Here is a 14,888-nt window from a genome sequence, read left to right on the forward strand (position 1 = left end):
TAAGTGGTGACCTAATCATTTGCAAGTGATTAGATATTATTTTATTAATGGTTAGGCTCTCGAGTGTAGCGGGTGGACTGTTTGGGGTTGGTTACTTGGATGTGGGACAACATCTGCTAGGAGTCAGCTGTTCTCTGCCCTCCTCTTTACTCATCCCTTTGGAGTGCTCAGCTGCCTGGAATAAAGACTGAAGCAAGCAATGCTAAAGCCAGGGAGCTCTGAGATTATGCAAACAGCCATTTAAATATGCATTACAAGAATTTACATTTTCACTTACATGCTGTTGAACTATTTTGCCTACTGCTTCTCTTTGTGACTCTATTACTTTAAAATGCAATTTAAAAATACGTTATTTCATAATTATTTGCATGGCACATAGTTACATCATGAATATTATGACTAGAATAGAGTAGGCAGTAAAAAGAGTATTTGTTAATGGAAAAAGTAAAAGCTTCATGGTAGTAAATATTTTACCAATTTATGAGAAAAAACGGTGTAGGAAAGCTTTTTAAAAGGTCAATGAATTTCTATTAAATTGTTCTATTCTCATTGCCTTTAAAAGTAAGCATGCAAGGTCAACATTAAATGCCCTGTGTTCAGCGGCTGAATTGCCATTTAAAGCAGAAGTCAAACGCTTGGCTCAAGAAAGAGAAAGGAGTGAGAGCTTTTGCTTCTTCCTACCGCTATTGCAGCGTATTGCAGAAATTATTCACAGGAATAATTTTAGTTCCACCTCCTTTGGTAAGACATTTCCAAAATGGAAATAGTTTGTATGTAGAGAATATACATGTATATATACCATCAACACTAGCCTCTCAAAGTGTCAGATTCAGTCTCGTATAGGTTGTTCTGATGAATCTTGTGATGGTTTAGAATACGTGAAAACCCCTAAAGGAAGTCAGCCAGGGAAAATGCATAACTTCTCCGTGTTGTGCTGTGTTACAGGGCTTTGTGTGCTTTATATCTCACCTTATCTTAGGCATCTCACCTTCCATTCCCATTGCAAAGGCATTTGGTCAGCAGGAGGTTCAGGGGGGAGCTGGAGGCCAGGAGCTGTACATGGTTGGTTGTCTGAAGCTACTGTTGGGGAGCTTCAGTGGTCCTAGGCTTAAGGGGGTCTTTTATATGTGACGAAATGTTAGTGTTGTAGGTGTGATCTTCATTTCTCTTAATCGCAGTTGCTGAAGGCTTACGTTTCCATGCAGGTAGGTGCTGTATTGAGTTGGCCAAAGAAAGCTTTTCTTTTAATAAGGACAGAAATCAACACTTAAGTAGCTTCTTTGAAAACGTTTAGCAGAATTATTTTAAAAATCCAAAGTGATGGCCACTGTCAGAGTCTTTATACTTTCATCACTTTCTCAGTTCTGATTACTGAGCTATAACCCCCAATTTTAAGGCGACGAACACAATCCTGAAAAAATGTTTGAAAAACTTCAGAAGTTCAGGATGCAGAAAAAAAAAAATAATCAACAGACCTGTCTCACATTCTCAAGGAAAGACGCCAAGTAAAACCAGGATACTGCTAGGCATTGATTCTTTTCTATGTATTTTCAGCTTTCTTTTCAAGGGCATAAATTGTCATTCCCTGTCTGCTAAAATCTTTTTCTCCTATTATTGTTGTTAAGGTTGATTGGTTTTTTTGGTTTTTTGTTTTTTTTTTTTTTAATGAGAAGATTGCTAACAGCTGCAGCACCTGCAAAATTCTCATATCAAAGGGATGTTTAATTTACTTTACTTTTAATCTAGTTTAGATTAGAATGACCTTTACTTTGCCTCATATTAAAATCCCTTTCTTGAAAAATTAATGTTTTCCTCCATGTTGCATGTATTGATTATTAGTGCTGGTACTTATTCATAATTAAAAATACAGTAGGTAAGAAAACCATTTTAAGGCTTGATCTAAAGCTTCTGGCATTTGTATTTCACTGCATTTTTATATTAACCCTTATAAGCATGTAAATAGAGGAACTGTACTTACTAAAGAGCTGTAAGAAAATCAAATGGGCCCAGTGCTATTGATCTGCCTTTCAAGTTTTGGGCTAATCTCAAAAGTGTTCCAGCTGGTACAGGAGTGCAGTGAGTCCTTTTGTCATGGCTTTGGACAGTCTTCACATGAAAATGCAACTTTGATCACAACAGTTACCTGCACAAACCCCAACTAAGAACCAGTTTTGTTTAGGTTTTTAGTGCTGAAAGTAACAACTTTCTCTTCCGGAAAGTAACTTTTTTAAAAAAAAAACCCTCTTACATAAGCAAGACTCAAGCAGCGAAATATTAGAAAGAAGCAATTTAGCTTAGAAAGAGCTATATAGATTGTGGAGGGTGACAGAAGCTGTCAGTATTGATTTTCTGCCACTTTCCTGTCCAACCTTTTGAATTCCAGCAGGCGCTCTTAAGGGGATGTAGCTTGTAACAAATTAAAGATGTCAAGGAACAATTGCTGACTCATATTCTGAGAGCTGAGCGAGCTCCTTCGCTATCAGCGCAGTCTTATTGTACACGGGGGACATCGTCATTACTTGATTTAATGTGCCTCCGTAGATAAAACTCATTGAAAATCTGTTTATAAAAGCAAGGTTAATGACAATGAATGATGTTCCCATTTACTTTATTTTTTATACACATGTATTTGTATACATATGTGTATATTTAAGCATATAATTTTAAACTTTGGCTTGTGAAATTTATAACATGCAAAGGGATCAAAATAAACACCAAAAATGTTGCTAAAACTATGCTTAAAACGAAGCCATTAAAATATGCATATATAAAAGCTTCATCTGCATTGTTGTGGATTAAATGGGAAGAAAAAACCCTAAGTGCTTTGTCTTCATTTAAAGCCTCCTGGCAGCATCTCGACACAAAACTTTTAACATGAGCATCCTCTGCTGAGTACTTTTCCACTCTATTTGGAAAAAATAAATTGCTTGTCTGGAGTGGTTAAAAGACTTTAATCTAACTTAATCATCATGAAGTATTTTACCATATGATAGAATTTGGTTTGCAGAAATAGTTGTTTTTTCACTGGATGCCCAGAATACATACAATATATCTGTAGTAGTAATAAACAGGAAAATTCCTTGTAATCATTAGCACAGTTTTAAAGAGTACATTAGCGTGTAGTTTTCTCTGTGTGATAAACACGTGCTATATTAATGTATTTTAAAATCCCACAGGAATATTGATCCATAAGAGCTGTCCATGAGAGATGCTGTGAGAGGCAGCGAAGGGCTGTGCATCGTTGAGGGAGCAGAGCGCTAGATCTGCTGGTACCAGCATTATTGCTTCCAGCTCTCACTAGTTCTGTGCTCTTCCCCCTGCAAAATTTGGCAGAAAATCCAAAAGCAGAAAAGACAGTCCTGACACTGCTTTCTGGTAAGGTCAGGATTAAAACTGCCTTGAGTTCAGACTTCAGGCTCTCCACTATGCTGACTTGTGTTTTTTTAAAACACTATTTACCTAAATTCCCTGGGTTTTATGGGTTGTTTCTTTGTGAAATTAAACCTGGCCTGATAGTTTCCCAAATCCATTTTGGTTACTACAGGTTTGCACTTTAGGTAGCATATCGTAAGCCTGGTTTCCAAAGTTAGATTTATGCTGCCATGCTCTGAATGTGCACGTGTTAATGTACGTGTCCGCAGGAAATGGTCAAGCCATTTCAGTCTAAATTAACAGAGAGGTAAAGATCTCAAGGGTTTATTTATTTTGCAATGGCGGAGGATCTAATGGAAAAGGAAAATGGGTCCACAGTGTGAGGATATTATTCACAAATGTTGTAGGATCCACACTTGGAGCTCAAGTCCTGAGAAAACCCGACTGCTGCTGCAGTTGCTGGCTGACTTGTGCTGTGTTGAAGGACAAAGTCCAAGATCCAAGGCCCTTTTGAGGTTTGGCAATATATACAACTTTTTGTTGGCTCACTGCTACTCAAGGATTAGTTTTTTAAGTAGGCCTTGCGAAGCTCTGCATCCAGAATGTCAGTTTTATTGTCTTTTATAAAAAGTCATTTTACATCAATATTAAATTTTGGCCTTTTTTTTTCTTTTCCACTATTAACTGTAGCTAGCTGGAATCCGGAATCCTGTGCATCTGACTCCTCTATCAGCAATATTGCAGATACTTTTGTTTTTTTAAGAAAAACAATTAGCAGGTTCAGAAATGCTAGTTTTGCATATGTTCCACCGATGATTCCTGCTGGAAAGCCTGTTGTGCATCCAACAGTTTCCATTGCATGGGGCATTTGTCTGCTGTTTGTTTCTTCAAGACAGCTGGAGGTCCTTTCAACTAAAAAACAAAACCTTCTGGCTGGGCAGGGATGGCTTAAGGCTAAGAAAGAATTGAATAATTCGAGACTATGAAGCCTTTGGAAAAAAAACAGCACTTTTATGCAAGAAATCTGTTTCTTTTACTGAATGCCTTGAACTGCTCACCGGTTACAGAAGCAGCATGACCTTGAGGCTCAAGGATCCTCCAGTACAGCCAGAAAAATAGATTGGAAGGCAGAAATAAGGGCACAACAAGCCAGACAGACACGTGTATTGAGGAGGAGGTACCTGTAAAGTACCACTTCAGTTTCTGGAGACTTTAAAACTGTCTTTTGTATGCTGTTCAGCCTCCCTAAAGCAATGGGAACCTATAGGCGCTATTTGCATAGAAATGGTCAGTAAGATATCTGGAATACTTTTCATGCCAGAGTTTCAAATTGGACCTGATGGCTTTTGCAATGTCCCTGTTATTAGAAAAGTCAAGACCAGCATGTTAGCACTGCTCACGTAAGGTTTGTGGTTTAGCAACCTCCCTCTCTGATAGCTCCTCTCAATGCTGCAGTGTGTGACAGATGGGCAGTGAGAGTCCCTCGAACTTCAGTCAGATCTTAGTCTCTGATGTGGTCCTGAGCTTCTGTGAGTGTGAATTGCAAATGTATTAACCCCCTCATTTCTTTACCTGACAGCACGACAGCATGTCATTCTCTTCATTTTTGCTCAACTTCAGGGATTTTGGCCATTTGCTATGCAGAAAACAGGACAGAAAATGGAGAAAAATGGAATAGCGTGACTAAGGATCAGCCTAAATGTGTCATTTATGCCAATGTCTGGGTTTAAGTGTGATATTTTTGAGGAAGCTTTGGCTATTTTGTGAATGTGGCTCATTTTCTCTGCATCTCTTTGAATGCAGTTAATAATTCTGGGCAATGCTGTGTAAATGCTTCATCTTTGTGCGTTCATCTTGCAGCAAAAGGTGTCACTCACACAGCACTGCTGGCATCAGAGCAATACAGGGCACAGCCATAGTCCTGATGCCGTTCTAAGAATCTCCTTGGAAATGTCATTGGTGGTAGCAGCCAGTAATTTTTTAGGCATTTTCCATCAGCTCATGCACAGTTACTAGACGTAAGACGTTTGAATATGGCTATCCTTGTTGCAGGGCTGGCTGTTACTGAACACTTGCCTGAGTAGGTAGACAGTGAAGAGATGATAAAAACACTTTCTCGTGTCTTTTCTATATCTGACAGTCTCAACTTCAGAAGTGTCTGCCCAACAGTGTATCTTGACACATGGCTGTACCACAGTCTATTTTTTTTCCATTTTCCACCACAAGAGTGAAAAGTATCAAATCAACTGAAATCTTTCCTTCCGCCCTTTGGCCAGGAGGTGGAGGTAAAAATCAGACTTCTATGCACTTATGAGCCTTAAGGGGTCTTTTCCTTTTATTGAAATGATTGACTGTCAATTATCAAGCTTTATGACCTAAAAGCTTCAAAACTTAAGTATTATCATTGACATAAAGTAATTATTTATGTGGGCTTCATAGCAATGATAAATGCTCCGTTGGCCATTTGTTTCTCACACAAATCAAAAAGTAAGAAAAACTCATTAAAAGTCATTGGAAAAAAGACATTTGCCATGGGTCACTGGTTACTGTTACTCCAAGCTCCTTTCTTTATTTTCTTTTTCCCATCCACCTTTTTTTTTTTTTTTTTTTTTTTTTTTTTTTAAACCTAGGGTTGTTCAGACATTTGCAACATTTTTTATCATCTTTTCAGAGAGCGCAAAGACCCGGCCCATCTCATCTCCAGGCCCATTTCATCTCAAAGATGCTATATCTGTGTTTAAGACCACAATAAGGTCACTTATAATTTAGCTAGTGTAGATCTGCCAGGGTAAATCAGGGCTCCTGCAGGGCTCTTCTCATGCTTTGGCAACTTGCAAAACAATCTCAGAAATGAAAGAACAGGATTTTCAAAACGTGTTTGTGTGTTTGCAAGGCACTGTTCTTACAGTCTTGTTTCTCTTTGTCCAAGTAGTGTTACTGTCTTTTCACTTAGACTGAGCATCACGCACAATTACTGCTTGTGAAGAGTATTTTGAATCAACCTAAAAGTAGAAGTCTTTATAAGGATTTTTTTCAAGGAGTTTTCTCTATGGGAAATTTAAACTTAATTCCATTTCCCATTAGGACTAACTTTTTCTCTGGGCTTTTCTCCGAGTAAAAAGATTTATTTCCATTATTTAAAGATGCCGAAAGAAATGCCTTCGCTCACCACCACCAATTTTTTTGTTGTTGTTGTTTTTGGTTTTGTTCAGATAAAGTTTTTCTGACACTGGTAACACTGAGGATTAATTTTAGGAAAATAAATATTAACTGCATCGTATTGCACCATAATGCAAATCTTAAGCTTGTACATATTAATAATTAGACAACTGAAGAAGCTCAGGAGAGTAATTCCTAGTAGGTTTGGGGGTTTTTGGTAGTGGTGTTTTTTTTAACTAAGATTAAAAGTACGTTGGTCCAGCTGTACAGGATGTGTTCCATTTAATAACCAAATGCCGATGTAGGAGATACTTCTTTCCAGCAGGATAAGCTGATACAGACCATCAGCTATGTATGAGAATAGACCATCCTTCTGGTTTGCAACTGGAATTGGTTCCTGTCTGTGTCCAGGACTTGCTGGGCAGGCACACTAACCTGCCTAGGAGTGTTTCAGACCTGGCCCAGTTCTAAGGTCTCTTTTTCCGTGGCTGGGTATTTAAGTGCTTGTGGCATGTAACTTCAATGCACATAATGTAAGGCTAGTCATGACGGGTCCCTGAAGCTATAAAAAAGATAGTAAATTTGCATGGAAAGTTTAATGGTCTGGAAAGCCATAGTAAAATGGAATTGGTGAAAGGTTCTGCGAAGAAAAATCCCTGATCCTGCTGTGGGGATTTCCAGGAGCACTGACTTCAGCAGGCTCCATGTGCTGTTCGGCAGCGCCCTGCTCCTGACAGACACGTTGGCTGTGAAATCGCAGTGGACTTGTTGAATTTAAAATACAGTTTGAAACTTCCTCCATAGGGCAAATATAATCTCACAGTCTTGAGACACTGATTTATATTTAAATAACAAAGTTTCAGATTTGTTTGAAAGTAGAATGGATTGCAATTTTAACCAGTCATGGAGAAGTTGTGTTCTTGAGAGGAACAAAATGGCACATAAACATCTTTATTTCAGTTCAAGGATTATGATATTTCCTTTTGCTTCTCTTAAAAAAACATTCCTTAAAAAATATAAGCAGAAGCAGAAAAAATACAAGAAAAATAGTGTTTTGAAAGTTTAGCATAAAAAAATCACTATAGACTATCATGATAAAAATCTTGCAGAAAAAAAAATTATTAGTCAAGCACAGCAGCCAAAGCAAGGAACACTGAACTCGATAATTACCAAGAACTCTCATCCTGAAAATACAGGTTTGCAGATTTTAATCTGTAAGTTGTTCCGTAGATCAACCATATGCTCAAAATTAAATAAGTTTCATAAGATGGGGTCCAGTTTTCTCTTTCCTCAGCGCCCCGGCTAGCTTGACTGGCAATTTTTGTTAGACCAAAACCTAAGTTTACCAACAAATTAAGGCTTGAAGAGCTCAGAGCAATTTTTTAATACAAATTAATAGCAGCCAGTCAATTTGCAGTCAGTTAACCTGAGGTGAAATAAATAAACAGCTTGCCCTTGCCCTGTTCTTTGCCCTTCCTGGGGTCCTGCCGCGCCTTGCAAAAGATGTTGTCATCCCCCTCGGTCTGAGCACAGCCAGCCCTAAATATTGACATTTTTTCTAGCGCTTGTTTTTTGTGCTCAAGAGGGGTTTTCAGTCCATCTCCAGGGCTGCAAGTTCTGCAGGGTTAAAAGGCATTTCATTTAGTTTCATGTGCCGCTGGTAGGATCAAATAGAAAACTTGATTTTCCTGAAGAGTCTAATTACATTAGACACTTACCTGTCAATGACATTATGTTAAGTAGCTACGAAAGTCTTTAGATGACTACATGCCTGCTATGAGGAAATGAAATGCCAAAAATCAACCCCATGATGTTTTAAAATCAAAATTCTGCTCTAATTAAAGTGTGTGACTGAACTATTTAACATGGGAGAGTAAAGGAGATTGGTACCAGGCTCCTCCTCCTTCCCTTACTTGTCATTAAACAGCGATGAAGATTTAGTGAAGAAGATATCTAGAGTTAAACGTTCTTTTTTTTCTACAGAAAAACCTTCTTCAATTCCACCGTGTGTGTACATCAAAAGATTAGTAGTAGACATGGGGTAAATAATTTTTTTTCCCGTTATCACTAGACCCACACTTTCTTGTAAGCACTGCTGAAGAGTTCCTTCTTAATACTAGTATCCAGGCAAACGTGTGTCTGGCACTCTCGCCTTGTGAGTGCATGCTCTGCCTGGAAGTAATTTTTAAAGCACCAGAATAAATAAATAGTTCTACAGACCTAGGCACAACAGTTAGTTTTAATGGCAAAAAAAAACCCAATCAAGTGATTTCATGAGACCCAGTTAAAAGTAATTATACAGTATAAGTACTTTAAGTAAGTTAATGAGACAGACAAATCTGATAACAAATTGCTGTCTCATCATAAGATTGCTTTCAAGTTAATCCAATCCATCCTAACAGTGCAGGACACTGCTGCATTGCTTTGCTCTCTGCTGAGTCCAGCTTTGTCCCTGGTCACATCCATCTCACCCCGCTTAGGGCAGGGGGGGCAAAATGCAGCTGTTTGCCTTAGTAGGTGTGTGGTTAACGAATCTGGTGTTTCAAAAACCAATGATGCATTAGGAAGCAAACAGCACTAATTTGAATAAATTCTGCTATTTCTTCCTGATTTCATGATGTTATTTAACCTAATGTTAAGGGTGTTTACCTAAATGTGAAATACTCTCTGTGTGTTTATTAGGAAGATGAGAAACCAGTTTTATAATAATTTGCATGTCTCTAATATAATTTTCAAGTACACACATAGCAGAATACTGATTAACTCTCTTGTACGTAATAAGTGTTTTGGTTGTAACTGGTTGTTTGCAGTTAATCTTGAAGAGAAAATAAAGGTAGAGCGTGTGTTTTTTTCAGACTCTGATGTTCAATTAATGTAGGGGTCTTCAGAGTATCACTCCTTTCTTGAGCCCATCCTCATCCACCGCAGTGAAACAGTGAGGTCATTGCTGGTGGGTACACCTGTGCCTAAAAGGAAAGTGTCAGAAGGGACCAAGAAATCAAGGAAATAGCATCTGAGGCTCATGGCCTTGTGAGTTTTAGGTTGCTATCACATCTCTCAACTAATGGGAATGTTTCAGGTAGGCCAATCAAAAAGGTCTGATGATATTCTTGGTATATATTTTCTCAGCCAGACTCCTTGGTATGAAACTGAAACTCACTATACACTGCTTGGAAATGAATTTGTTAAGATCAATGAGTAATTTGATCAATGTATCTCATTGGCTTTTGCTTTGATCTCACCGGCTTGATAAGGACAAGAACCTTATAAATAATTAGATTTGGTACTAGACTGCTTTAACATTATTAATGCAATCTATTTTTTATTTATTCCTTCAAGTGCATCAGTGAATGATGTATAGACTACTTACATGAGAAAAAATAAGTAATATGAGAAGGTATTAAAAAATTACGTGTACCAAGTAATACGATAGTAGAGGAGATGTTAGCAAATCATACATCTTGTTCAGTTAAATCTGCTTCTTTGTACTGTCTTTATAACACCTAGTAAATATACCACAAATTAAGGGAATCTGCTGTTTATCATGTCCATGAGTATCATAGTTAATTGACTATAGAGAAGGGTGTTCTTAAGCTATGGCCAGTTTTTTCTCTTGGTTTTGGGTTTTTTTGTTTGTTTGTTGGTTTGTGTGTGTGTGTGGGGTGGTAACAGCATATTTTTAGGCAGGTTCTGTCATATAAATACAGCTAATATATAGAGTAGCTTTGCCACATCAAGAGTATTAGCTCAAGTTTTTGACAGTGTTCAAAATACACTTTTGCGCCTTTTTTTTTTTTTTTTTATTTATTTGCTTTTTTTCCCCTGCAGTTATTGGGACAGAAAAAAAATGCTTTAAATAGTTTTTGTGAAACCAGGTTACACTGGAACATCTGTCGGGTCTAATGTGATCTAATCCGGAGGATCAGGCCGGAGCAGTCTAATCCTCTCTGGGATGACTGTACCAGTAAATTATCCTCAAGAAGGGGTTTATTTCTGTAATACATTTTACTTTGCAGTGACTGCAGGCCTGACCCTTTTAAGCCTACAGTAAATGCAGAATAGCTTACTGCAATAAAAGGAGCTCACATTTATTGTAAAGTAAGAATCTTCACACTGGCAGTCACCATGGAGTAGATAACGTATTGTAATTTCACATTCTTACCTTTTTTTTTTCCTAGCTGACCTTTCTGCAGACAGTAGAAGTATGGCCTGAAGTGCGCTCCATAAAAATATCCACTAGATTGAGGCATCCAGTCAACTCTCCAAAGTTATCCAAGTAGTGTTTAATGTTTCTGTCACTTTCCTTCTTTCTTTTTCTCTCCCAAAATGGGGGCAGAAAGTCTAGTCTAGTTGGTGACAGGTAGCCCCTCTGCAGATGAAGCCTGTTCCTAATCCAATTTATCAGATGTTTGCAGTAGTATTTGCCCAGGCTTAAGGCTTCGGAGGATGGAGAAGATGGATTTAGAGAAATAAAGCCAGCTTATAGATGTGATCACTTATTAGAGATCTTTCATATAAATTATGAAAAATAGCTACAGTGAATTATAGCTGTAGGCTTTCAGATAATAAGCCTTTCAGGAAAAAAATAATGAAACTAAGCGACACTCAGTTCTGAGTTTCATTACCAAGCTGAATCATAATTCAAAGTTCTTGTAAAACTTCCAGGACAGTTTTCAAATCTTGATGAAATCATGACTAAACCTGATCGTGTTTAACCTGTTTAAGTGAGTTTTTTGGCTGCTACTTTACTCCAGGACTATTCCTCTCCAATGATTTTCCAGGTCATTTCTGTCTGCAGTCCACTGTCCGATACTATCAAGGGCCAAGGACTGTAATTTTTTACTGTCAGTTTCTGGGCAGTTATCCCTCATGAAAATTGATAGAGCTAGCAAAAGCCTCTTCTTCCAAGGTAGTACTCCCTGTAAAATCGATAGAAATAGCCTGGCAGGCAGAGAACCAGCAGCCTGTGTGCTCCTTTTTCCATTCCCTGTTCACCCTTGAGATGGGACTTCCCTTGGCTCCCAACACTAAAGCAGCAGCAGGAACGTGTCCTCAGTCCTGCCACGGCCCTGGGGATCCCACGGCCACAGAGAATCTCCTCAACACCCTTCCTTAAGGGTGTTAGAAAAGGTATTTTTGTGTGTGTATGTGCAATGCAGTAAGGTGAAGTCACGGAAAGGACTAACAAAGATGTTTGGAGAGGTGGTTCAGTGTCTTTTCCCACCAGATTAAAAGAAAATTGTGAAGTCTCATCAGGTAGTCTTAGGAGCTAACATGAAGAAACTACCTTTTTTGTGTGTTTCATGATTGTTTGAAGTGCAACGCAATGCAGAATTGTGCAAAAATAAACATTTCTGCTACTGTTCCTTTAGAAGTTTTTGCTGTGAATGTATTCCTATTGGAGGTAGATACTTCATTGCCAACAATTAATAGTTAATGCTATTGCCCATGCTTAGACCCCAAAGCCGGTACCTCAGCCATGAGGTTTGTTAATGGCCATTGCTGCCACTGAAGAAACGTGAGGTTTTTGAAGTCAGGTGATGTGTAGTAGTTGGATAGAAACGTCTTCTGCCAGCAAAATATTGCACAGTGGCAAAGGGTGTCGGTGATAAAGGGGTTCTATAAAAATGTTGGTTTAGTGCTCTATCGTGATGTAAAAAATTTCCTATGTTAAGACAGTACAAAAAGGAATAGGGTAGAAAATATCAATATAGTACTGCACAGTGCAATGGTATATCGTGTTATCATGTCTTCTTTTGGTGAAAAGAACAAGCAGAGGTTGGGTAGTGGCCTTGATACAAGGAATGCCTGAATAAACTAGAACTATATCATTCAGAGAGCGACAGTGAGAGGCAGGGTGGTAGGGATTGTATATAATTATGAATGAGCCAGTCAAAGGGAATGAAAAATGTGTGTGTATGACCTTTTCCAATATGCAAAACCTAAAAGTAGCAGAATGCAGCTGCAAAGCAGAGGGAACGGTCCTTAGTTAAGAGTCGCTTTCCTTAGTTACACAGAATAAAATCTTACACGGGTTCAAAAGATTGACCTGATTCAATATAACCATTTTTATGTTCCTAAGGTCAAATACTTGTGGTTCTTACCATGTAAAAGTCCTGGTTTTCCCCTTCCCTGTGTATGATCGAACTCCTTTATTGTATTTCATCTACTTACATGTGCCTAATTTAGATGATGTGATGACATTTTTTACTTGCCTCCGAAACCGTGGTGTAATGCTGTAATGTAAAATTAACCCTACCCTCAAAAGAACCCTAGCTGAAGGAATTTAATAGTAGAACCCCCAAGATCATGATGAAATTTTATTGCTTTGCAGTATTCCAGTGTCTCTGCTCTATTAGGATGCATTGGCACATCAAATATAATTGCATTCAGGTTGGGTTCTGCTATACAGTAAGTGTATTGGTTCAAAAATGGTGCTTTATGTCAAAAGGAACACCAATGAAGTTCCGTAATTTTTTTCAAGCTATTTTGCTATATATGTAAGCCTTGCAAAATTTTGCTTGAGAGTTAATCAACAACATGGTTTGACATCTTTTACAAAGGAAAATTTATATTCGATTCACTGTTCTTGTCTTAGAATCCATCACACCCACCGTCGTCCTTCACAGATGTCATATATAATATTTCAGATTTCTTTCGTGTTTTAAAAAAAAGCAAAATTAGATGGCACCCCTTTGTAGGCTACGAGAATTGTTTTTAAAGTGTTTCAAGGGACTGTATCTCCTTAGGGTCTTTATATGCTGTCTCCACTGTTTTCCTAAACATAGGCATCTTGGTAATAATTTAAGTGGTTCAAAATCTGTAGTTTCTTACTACTTGATAGCAAGAATTAAGGTTCCCAGGCTAGGTTTCCATACAGCATAAATATACTATTTCAAAGTATAAAATAGTTCTGTTTCTTGAAATGAAATGCTAACTCCTTTTGGTTTTAAACAGAACAGATTTTATGAAATGCTTTAGAAATGTGTGAGTTTCTCACGTGTCAGCAAATATTCAAAATTCTTTTAACGGACAAAATTTTGAGGAGGTATTACCTCAGTTTGGGGATGAATCAATGGTGTTTGCTAGCAGTCCAATCATACCGAATTATATTTGGAGTACTATTTTAAATAAGTACTTTGTGGATGTAATTCTAATTGTATGACTATTCCTTCCTTTTTTTTTTAAATAAAAATTGTGACTAAAATATTCTAATGTGATAAAGTTTCCATTTTGGAATTATATTGGGTGTATGAGATCTAAGCTGTGAAAACTGCTAGGAAACAGGGACTTTTTCCCCCAAATTAACTCAGTTTAAGGTGTTCTGGCTATGAGATCATGTTTTATCTTAATCTAACAGAACAAGTAAAAAGGCAGAAACAAGGAGAATTTAGGGTCGGTTGCAAAGAGCTCACAGTGTTGAAATTTCTTTAAACAAATCAAAGGGGTATAAATGGTATTTGTGGCATTTGGGATTTCAGGGTGTGATTCTATCCCAGGCAGACTTGTCAAAAGCAAGAGTCGTTGCACTGAAATTATACATGCTCAGTGTTTAACTGGTATTAAAGTAATTTGAGATGACAGACCATTTCCATGCTCTTTCAGAACAGGCCATGTTACCATCAATGTATTTAGGAAATTAATAATATTATTTTATATAATTTGCTTGTAAATGATAAGCAAGGTGGACTGAAATGCCTTTGCTGACGTACGGTAAGCGGAGATGTGTGTCTTCTAATACTGGATGACAAATAACAAAACTATGAAGGTGCTCATTACATCTCAGATATGAAAATGTTCCTTGTGTTTTCATGTGTACACGTATATGCCTTCAAGAAGTGTGTATACGTATATGCCTTCAAGAAATGTATATACATACATGCCTTTAAGAAGGACCCAGCAGGGTTTCTTTGATTTTGTTTTCTGTTTAGTAAGTGTACTTTCTGCTTTCTTGTAAAAGCCTGATAACTAAATTATTGTCGTTTGTATCTTCATGCTTATTCTGCTTGGGTATATTACCTAGCAGATCTTTGGAGCAGTGAGTCTTGGATCAAAATTAACTTGAAAATAGCCTTCAGCATGATAAATATGTGTGTTTAGACAGAACCTGGGGAAATCCTTCTAGCCTCTGACAGAGCCCCTAAAGGGAGCTGGCAACTGTATAGCAAATTGATGTGTGCAAATCTTCAGCCTCGCAGCAGATACAGTAAATATGTGCAGTGTAACACAGCAAATATGTGAAGGCTTTTACTTACAGAGGTGTGTAAATGTTTACAAATATGATTAACTGCAGAGCGCAAAATCCATTCGCAGCATCAAAGGCAAAACTAAAATTACTTTTTCCCACCCCCCTCCAG

At 37.8% G+C, this 14,888-nt stretch overlaps 1 protein-coding gene across 16 annotated transcripts in view; it reads left to right on the forward strand.

The window, feature by feature from the left end:
- ZNF804A (zinc finger protein 804A) overlaps positions 1-14,888 on the forward strand; it is a 228,827-nt gene that overhangs the window by 103,103 nt on the left and 110,836 nt on the right. The window lies entirely within an intron of this gene.

Source organism: Falco punctatus, assembly GCF_963210335.1.
Source record: "Falco punctatus genome assembly, chromosome: 8".
Taxonomy (NCBI): Eukaryota; Metazoa; Chordata; class Aves; order Falconiformes; family Falconidae; genus Falco; species Falco punctatus.